Source organism: Coregonus clupeaformis, unplaced genomic scaffold (assembly GCF_020615455.1).
Source record: "Coregonus clupeaformis isolate EN_2021a unplaced genomic scaffold, ASM2061545v1 scaf0203, whole genome shotgun sequence".
Lineage (NCBI taxonomy): Eukaryota > Metazoa > Chordata > Actinopteri > Salmoniformes > Salmonidae > Coregonus > Coregonus clupeaformis.
Window position 1 is genome coordinate 155,001 of NW_025533658.1, and position 10,081 is coordinate 165,081.

The 10,081-nt window shown below is 41.2% G+C and overlaps 1 protein-coding gene across 1 annotated transcript in view; it reads left to right on the forward strand.

Moving 5' to 3' along the window:
• Nucleotides 1-536, forward strand: part of LOC123484134 (lysyl oxidase homolog 4-like) — a 57,858-nt gene extending 57,322 nt beyond the window's left edge. Inside the window, exon 15 of the mRNA XM_045214155.1 lies at nt 1-536. This exon is cut by the window's left edge and continues 249 nt beyond it. The gene's annotated coding sequence lies outside the window, so the exon portion shown is untranslated.
• The last annotated feature ends 9,545 nt before the right edge of the window (nt 537-10,081 follow it).

The window sequence follows — 10,081 nt, forward strand, 5'->3', positions numbered from 1 at the left end:
CCACAACCAGGAGAAGATCGTCACCCTGACCACACCCTTCGACCCCAACAGCCAATAGCAACTGAGAGCAGGACAAGTGTCACCAGGGAAACCAAATTATTTCAGGTAACAATGGAGAGTTAAAATGATATGGATTCAATCAACTTTTAGGTATTTTTTAGTTTATGAATGTGGACTATTAGTAATTTAGCTACTCAACAGTTTTATGAATTAATTCTGATTAAGATGAAATTATAATTGTATGTCCATGATTTAAAGTGACTAACATACCAACCTGCATTTTGTATTATTATGTACGTAAATCCGTTACACTCCATTGGGTATGATATGTTACATTTCGTATGGTATGTATTAAATTGGGTGATGTCCATCACCCATTTCGTATATTTTACAAATACAATTCGTATTATATGTTACGAATTTTCTAAACGTACTATATGTTACGAATTTCCAAAACGTATGACATTTTATGAATTCTAGCAAGGTGGCTAGGTGGCTAACATTAGCTAGATGGCTAATATTAGCTAGGCTAGGGGTTAGGGCTAAGGTTAGGGTTATGTTTAGGAGTTAGGTTAAAGGTTTATGGTTAGGGTTAAGGGAAGGGTTAGCTAAAAGGGTTAAGGTTAGGGTTAGGTTTAGGGTTAGCTAACATGCTAAGTAATAGCATAGTAGCTAAAAAGTTGTAAGTAGTTGAGAAGTTGCCAATTAGCTAAAATGCTAAAGTTGTCCGTGATGAGATTTGAACTCGTAACCTTTGGGTTGCTAGACGTTCGTGTTATACGCCTATCATCCACCCCGACCAACCAGCCTACTTTCCTTTTCGCCTTAAGTAACCATCTGTCTTATGTAACCATACCAAACGTAACATATCATCCTAATTGTCCTGGATTTACATTTACTATGTTACGTCTAGTCTATGAGACCATGCTGAACATACGGATGATCCCATCCATGTCTCAGGAATGGGGAAAGAATGACTGAAAAGATTTCTGTATTATCTGTTTGACTGATGGTCTGTTTGGACAGTGTCTCCTACAATATCGGTGCTGTTTGATCAAAACACAACCTTCCAGTAGTCTTTAGAGGATTGCAGCTCTACTGGTTTTCATCCATAACCAGGGATTAAAGAAAACCAGGAGTGGCTTTCAGTGGACCTCAAGGCCCGGGTTTGAATACATAGTTGTGTATGAACGTTTATCTTAGTTTTTACTATTTAATTAATTGTTTTATTATTGTGCAGGTATTGTCATATTCTGATGTGTTAACAAAATAATTACGATATACTGTAACTACAGTAGAACTGATACAACAAAAGAAATATAGTTTATTTAGTTCACATTTCTCTCTTCTTCGGTTTTACAATTACTATAACATGAGGTCAAATCATTTTCATGGGATGATGCACTTTATCTATTGAACTAACATCAGTATTTTGAATTTTGACCCAGTCCCCCCTCCATAGTTTAATATGATCAGTCATAAAATTCACAGTTACCATTTTAGGAGAGCCTAGTCCTGCTGTGACTGAGGCTGTCCTAATATGGACTCCGTAATGTTGGCTGTGATGTTAACTCTTGATACCTGTCACGAAAATGTAACTTTTCATGCAGTTTACTGTGTTATTTGCTGTAGTAACTGAATTCCAATGCTTTTGGTGCTCATTTTGTCATAACATGTAATGTATCATATATGCTGCACATTAATTTATTTAAGGCTACCGTTTGCATACTTTTTTATAATGATTAAACATATAAAGCAAACACATTTTCACCAAATACAGTAAGTCACTAGCTAGGGTATGCACTAGAAAAAGGGTCTACCTAGAACCAAGGGTTCTTTGGCTGTCCCTGTAGCTTGGATAACCCTTTTTGGTTCTAGATATAACTATTTTTGGTTACAGAAAGAACCATTTTTGGCTCCAGATATAACTCTTTTTGGTTCCTGAAAGAACCCTTTTTGGTTCCAGGTAGAAAATATTTTCTTACAGTTTAACTTCAAAGGCTTGTGATGTCACCTTAGCATTTCGTATTCCTTTCACAAAATGGCCGGCAGAGATAGCTTTGTGCCATCCATCCCAGTGCAGTTCTCCACCCTCCTGGCCTTCCCAGTGTGAGTAAGACCAGGTTTGGTGGTGAACCCACAGTTCTGCGGCAGCCAGGCAGGCAGTGTATAAAAAGCATTTAATTAGCTGTATTTGGGTTAGAGTTAGGGTAAGCATGGGGCGTACACAGAAAAACACAGCAACGGTGAACTCTGCTGTCACCAGCTATAGGCCTGGGTGGGAAAGAAACATGAGAAAAGGAGAGAAAGAGAGAGGGAAGGGGGAGAGAGAGAGAAGGAGAGAGAGAAATAAATAGAAAGAGGATAAGTCTTGAAGTGGGCAACACTACCAGATCCATCCTGGCCACTGCTGCAGAGACCGCTGGCATACTGAGCTCCTAAAGAGAACAACATGTTAGTCTGAGAGCAAATTAACTGCTGGATTCACACAGTCAACAGTTGAGATCTGCTACAAGCTAAAAGCAGATGCTTAAAGGAGAGTGGGTTTCAAATGTGCTGTATCTATCCGTGTCTCAGTTGAATCAGCATCAGTGGAACATTTGATTTTCTGTACAATGCTGTAACTCCATTTTGAGTCATCCATGTTTGTTGACTGGTAGATGGATCTGTGTTTTATCCTGGTAGATAGATCTGTGTTTTATCCTGGTAGATGGATCTGTGTTTTATTCTGGTAGATGGCTCTGTGTTTTATCCTGGTAGATGGATCTGTGTTTTATCCTGGCAGATGGATCTGTGTTTTATCCTGGTCCTTTGTCTTTTGCGTGAGTTGGCTAAAACGGAAAGAAATCTGGCGCAAAGCTCCATGTTCAATGTCACCTTCTGTTTGAATGACTTAGAAGCAGTCTAGTTTGTTGTAATGAACATTTTCCAGGACACTATAATATGCTGTAGTCGGCTGTTAACAGTAAAGTTCGTTAATTCATATTTTTAGCAGATCCCTTTGGTTCCCCGGCCCACTCATTCACATTTCATTATTAGGCGCTTTAGTAAATGTCGTCTTGTCTTCATCAACTTTTATATCACAAAACACCTACATGTTATTATGAAACAGTGTTAAGTTAACCCACAACTTCCTTACACACATGCACGTATGCACACATACATGCACGCACGCACACACACACACACACACACACACACACACACACAGTCAAACTCTTTAATCAATAAAAGCTGTAGATGAAATCATACTAAATAGAGCTTAGATGTATCTTTACAGGGCTATTTAATAATGTCAAAAGACATATTATAGGCTAATATGTGTTATTTAATTTAATTGTATTGTGCTTGTGTACGGTTACTATTGACATAACAAAATAGTCTATTCTATGTGTAGTTATTTAATGTTTGTATTGTGTTCCATAACTTTAATAATAACTTTGTATGTTTTTTGATGGTATTCATCACATTCACTACACCATATCTTGTACTGTACAGTATATATATCCATGCTGTTGGGATATCTAGCATTGGGATTTCTATAATGGCCAGTTTGCTAACCAGTTGTCCTATGCAATAATGTTTGAAACCGTATGTAAGCTGAGGGTATGAGCTATGGTGCATATTTAATATTCATATAGAAAGACTGTGCTCTCAGGGACTCAAATAACTCCCCAAACCAAATATTTGTTTCATGTGTGACCAAAGTATACTTTCATGAAATAAATGTTTAATTCGTATGTCAAATGGTTTCACATGAAGATTCGTTTCATGTTAACCCCTTTACTAAAGATATTTATTTTGAGAATTCCACTATTACCAGGTTTCTATCCAACCATTTCATGAGGATGAATTACCTGATGCATGAAAAAACTCACGAACGGACTGATGCTAACAAGATATGCCGGTACAATTTTTATAAATGCCTACAGACAATTTGTTCATTTGACATGGTGGAATCTTTTTTTATTTATGCGAGAAATGCCAGTAGAAACGCCTTTATGCGCAAATATTGGTATAATAGCCATCATTTCAAAGTAAACTTGGAGGAATATGTTGTGTGGTCCTCCCACTACGACTTGGGAAACCATGCAGTTTATTAGGCTACAGATTAAATAAATTATGATGAACTTCACAGGGTGGTGAAAGTGCAAGGTGATGAGCTTGATGCTCCTTTCCAATAATTATAGAGGGTATTTTTATTCTGGTGACATGATCTGATGCTTGGCTGTCGCTTGACAATTTAAAATAATATCGCTCTTATCCACAATAATCTAATAATGTAGGTAACCTACCTGCACTGTATCTGCGAGCTGTTGGCTAAAGCCCACTTGCCAATACCAAAGTAGGCACATTTGCTATATAAAGCAACAGTTGTGACAAACCATCAGTAGAGTTGAAAATGCGATGGAAACCCATTTAATTTGTATTGTTTTTTAGTAAATGGCTATTTAACAGCTAAAGTTAATTTTATATGCACTATGTCCTCAAGCATCCTTTTATCAACAATACGTCCGTTTGATGGAAACACCTCTCTGGTGGGAAAATGTGCATATTGTTTTATGCAGATTTTTGAATATTCGCATCAAATTGGATGGAAACCTAGCTAATGTTGATATGCATAATTGGTGTGTTTGCATGGAAAACCGGAATTGGACTTTGTTGAATTTTGCCCTCAGAATAGCTGGGATAGCTGTGATAGCTGTGGTTAAGTACTGGCTGGCTGGCTTGTCTGCATAGCTGACTTACAGCCCAAATATCACTACATTCATTACTGTGAACCAATAAAAAACATTAGATGCAAAGTTGTCTACCCTGCCTGTTTATTTCTGATTTGCTTGATTCTCTTTTCCTTAATTCTCTTTGACTTTATGTCTACCCTGCCCAGCTCTAAAAACACCTGATTAAACTAGCCAATTAAGGCCACCATTAGTGGAATAAGGTACTGCATGTCAGATCTGGACTGAAACAAAAACCTCCAAACAGTACAACCCTTCATGACTGGACCTGCCTATCCCTGTCCTACACGCTCTGAAACAAAATTATAAAGTGTACCGTTTATACATTTTTAAGTCTATGAGTAATGGTAAAAATACTGTGGTTTCGATTTCAAGAAGCGTCCCCTGAAAAGTGCAGGTTGTCCAAATAAACCAGTTTTAATGTTGTTAGCTTTTCTGTGAACTGTTCATATGCAAATACTCAGCACAGATATCTCCCTTGGGGAAGTGAGAAAATCAACTATTTCTGTAACTAAAGTACACACTGACTTCCAGGAATTAATGGCTTAATTCAATAATATTAAACCATGATATGGGAGGGGTGGGGCAATCAGACAAGTTATTAAACCATGATATGGGAGGGGTGGGGCAATCAGACAAGTTATTAAACCATGATATGGGAGGGGTGGGGCAATCAGACAAGTTATTAAACCATGATATGGGAGGGGTGGGGCAATCAGACAAGTTATTAAACCATGATATGGGAGGGGTGGGGCAATCAGACAAGTTATTAAACCATGATATGGGAGGGGTGGGGCAATCAGACAAGTTATTAAACCATGATATGGGAGGGTGGGGCAATCAGACAAGTTATTAAACCATGATATGGGAGGGGTGGGGCAATCAGACAAGTTATTAAACCATGATATGGGAGGGGTGGGGCAATCAGACAAGTTATTAAACCATGATATGGGAGAGGTGGGGCAATCAGACAAGTTATTAAACCATGATATGGGAGGGGTGGGGCAATCAGACAAGTTATTAAACCATGATATGGGAGGGGTGGGGCAATCAGACAAGTTATTAAACCATGATATGGGAGGGGTGGGGCAATCAGACAAGTTATTAAACCATGATATGGGAGGGGGTGGGGCAATCATACAAGTTATTAAACCATGATATGGGAGGGGTGGGGCAATCAGACAAGTTATTAAACCATGATATGGGAGGGGTGGGGCAATCAGACAAGTTATTAAACCATGATATGGGAGGGGTGGGGCAATCAGACGAGTTATTAAACCATGATATGGGAGGGGTGGGGCAATCAGGCGAGTTATTAAACCATGATATGGGAGGGGTGGGGCAATCAGACAAGTTATTAAACCATGATATGGGAGGGGTGGGGCAATCAGACAAGTTATTAATCCATGATATGGGAGGTGTGGGGCAATCAGGCGAGTTATTAAACCATGATATGGTAGGGGTGGGGCAATCAGATGAGTTCTGAAAGAACCCAAATGTTCTACATTTATTTTCTTCAAAAGTAAAGTTTGATTTGATAACCAAACACCTGACACACACACACCCTGCCCTGAAGTGTACTCATACACACATATGCACATACGCACACACACACAAACACACACACACACACACAGACAGACACAGACGTCCGCCCAGTTAGAAAACATTTTGACCTGTGATGTGGTCATTCTCAGAGAAACCAAACCCAATGCAGAGTTAAAACAGCTGCTTAGCAAACAGGGTGGACGGGAGAGTGTACACACACGCATTTCAAAGATGAAAGCGACGGAGGTGAGTTGATAAACACCCGTCAGCTGAGAGAGAGCGAATTGAGTTGATAAACACCCCGCCAGCCGCTCTGTTCTTGTTTATTCCTGACTGAACTAGGCTGCTTCCTGTCAGCAACACGTGTTACGAGACCCAGTAGTAGCAGCAGTAGACAGGCGGTCCCCTCAGAGGACCTCAGGGCTGGTTACAATGAGGACTGTGTGTTCCCTCTCAATGACAGACCTGGTCCTGTATACTACACCCACACCCTGTCACTGACATATATAGACATTCACCCTTTCATTGACATAGAGCTGGAATGGATATAACTGTCATTTACCCTACATAGAACTATACTGATGCTGTAGTTCTATGTCACCTACATAGATCTGGATATAATCGTCATTCACCCTTTTACTGACATACATCTAGTGTGTATAGAACCGTCATTCACCCAGCCATCTTCATAGATCTGGAATGGATAGAAACTTGTCATATACAATGGACCAGTAGACATTATTTTAGAATGTCCTAGGTCCTATGATAATCTGATCTTGAATGGCCTAGGTCCTATGGTAATCAGCAAATGGCCTAGGTCCTATGGTAATCGGTACTTCAGCAACTCCATTCTGATCCTCCCCACCTATAGGCAGAAACTTAAACAGGAAGCACCCGTGGTAAGAACTGTTCAACGTTGGTCTGATCAATCGGAATCTATGCTTCAAAATTATTTTGATCACGTTGACTGGGAAATGTTCCAGGTTGCCTCTGAGAATAGTATCTACATATACACTGACTCAGTGATTGGGTTCATCAGGAAGTGCATAGAGGATGTTGTTCCCACTATTAGAACTTATCCAAACCAAAAACCGTGGCTAGATGGCAGCATTCGCGCAAAACTGAAAGCGCAAACTACCGCATTTAACCATGGCAAGGTGACTGGGAAGATGGACATGTACAAACAGACCAGCTGTGTCCTCCGTAAGGCAATCAAAGAGGAAAAACGACAGTACAGGAACAAAGGGGAGTCGCATTTAAACGGCTCAGACACGAGACATACAGTATGTGGTAGGGACTCCAGACAATCACTGATTATAAAGGGAAAACTAGCCACGTAGCGGATACCGATGCCTCGCTCCCGGGTAAGCTAAACACCTTCTTCGCCCGTTTTGAGGAAAACAACATCGAGCCACCGACGTGGGCCCCCTCCGCTCATGAGGACTGTGTGCTCTCGTTCTCCGTAGCCGACATTGGTAAGTCATTTAAGTGCGTTAACCCTCTCAATGCTGCTGGCCCAGATGGCATCCCAACATCCTCAGAGCATGTGCACACCAGCTGGCTGGAGTGTTTACGGATATATTCAGTCTCTCCATATCCCAGTCTGTTGCCCACCATTGTTCCTGTACCCAAGAAAGCAAACTTAACTGAATTAAATGACTATCGCCCGTAGCACTCACTTCTGTCATCATGAAGTGCTTTGAGAGGCTAGTGTAAGACCATATCCCCTCCACCTTACCCGACACCCTAGACCCACTACAACCACAGGGCTCTCCAGAGGGTGGTGCGGTTATCCCAACACATCCTCAGGGGCACACTGCCTGCCCTCCAGGACATCTACAGCACCCGGTTTCACAGGAAGGCCAAGAAGATCATCAAGGACCTCAGCCACCCGAGCCACGGCCTGTTCTACACGCTACCATCTAGAAGGAGGAGTCAGTACAGGTGCATCGAAACTGGGACTGAGAGACTGACAATCAGCTTCTATCTCCAGGCCATCAGACTGTTAAACAGTCACCACTAGCCAGCCTCCGCCCAGTACCCTGCCCTGAACCTTAGTCACTGTTTCTAGCCAGCTAACACCCGGTACTCTACCCTGCACCTTAGAGAGTGCTTTGTCCTATGTACAAAGAGTCATTGAACACTGGTCACTTTAATAATGTTTACTGTTTTGTAGTCATGGCTCATCCTTTATAATTACTGCTATACACTTCTGTATTCATATACTGTCCACACTGTCTGTACACAGCATTATATATATATATATATATATATATATATATATATATATATATATATATATATATATATATATATATCCTGTATATATAAAGTTTGGACACACCAACTCATTCAAGGGTTTTTCTTTATTTTTACTATTTTCTACATTGTAGAATAATAGTGAAGACATCAAAACTATGAAATAACACATATGGAATCGTGTAGTAACCAAAACAGTTTTATACAAATCAAAATATATTTTATATTTGAGAAGTAGCCACCCTTTGCCGACGACACGGACAACATACAACTAGCGGGCTATACGCTACATCGGCAGGATAGAACGGCTGACTCCGGTAAGACAAGGGGTGGCGGTCTGTGTATATTTGTAAACAACAGCTGGTGCACAAAATCAAATACTAAGGAAGTCTCGAGGTTTTGCCCGCCTGAGGTAGAGTATCTTATGATAAGCTGTAGACCACTCTACTTACCAAGAGAGTTTTCATCTATATTTTTCATAGCTGTCTATTTACCACCACAAACCAATGCTGGCATTAAGATTGCACTGAATGAGCTGTATAAGGCCATAAGTCAACAGTAAAACGCTCATCCAGAGGCAGCGCTCCTAGTGGCCCGGGACTTTAATGCAGGGAAACTTAAATCAGTTCTACCTAATTTCCACCAGCATGTGAAATGTGCAACCAGAGGAAAAAAAACTCTAGACCACCTTTACTCCACACACAGAGACGCATACAAAGCTCTCCCTCGCCCTCCATTTGGCAAATCTGACCATAACTCTATCCTCCTGATTACTGCTTATAAGCAAAAACTAAAGCAGGAAGCACCAGTGACTCGGTTAATAAAAAAGTGGTCAGATGACGCAGATGCTAAGCTACAGGACTGTTTTGCTAGCACAGACTGGAACATGTTCCGGGATTCTTCAGATAGCATTGAGGAGTACACCACATCAGTCACTGGCTTCATCAATAAGTGCATCGATGATGTCGTCCCCACAGTGACCGTACGTACATACCCCAACCAGAAGCCATGGATTACAGGAAACATCCGCACTGAGCTAAAGGGTAGAGCTGCCGCTTTCAAGGAACGGGACTCTAACCCGGACGCTTATAAGAAATCCCACTATGACCTCCGACGAACCATCAAACAGGCAAAGAGTCAATACAGGTCTAAGATTGAATCATACTACACTGGCTCTGACGCTCGTCGGATGTGGCAGGGCTTGAAAACTATTACAGACTACAAAGGGAAGCACAGCCGCGAGCTGCCCAGTGACACAAGCCTACCAGACGAGCTAAACCACTTCTATGCTCGCCCCGAGGCAAGCAACACTGAAGCATGCATGAGAGCACCAGCTGTTCCGGACGACTATGTGATCACGCTCTCCGTAGCCGATGTGAGTAAGACTTTTAAGCAGGTCAACATTCACAAGGCCGTAGGGCCAGACGGATTACCAGGACGTGTACTCCGAGCATGTGCTGACCAACTGGCAAGTGTCTTCACTGACATTTTCAACATGTCCCTGACTGAGTCTGTAATACCACATGTTTCAAACA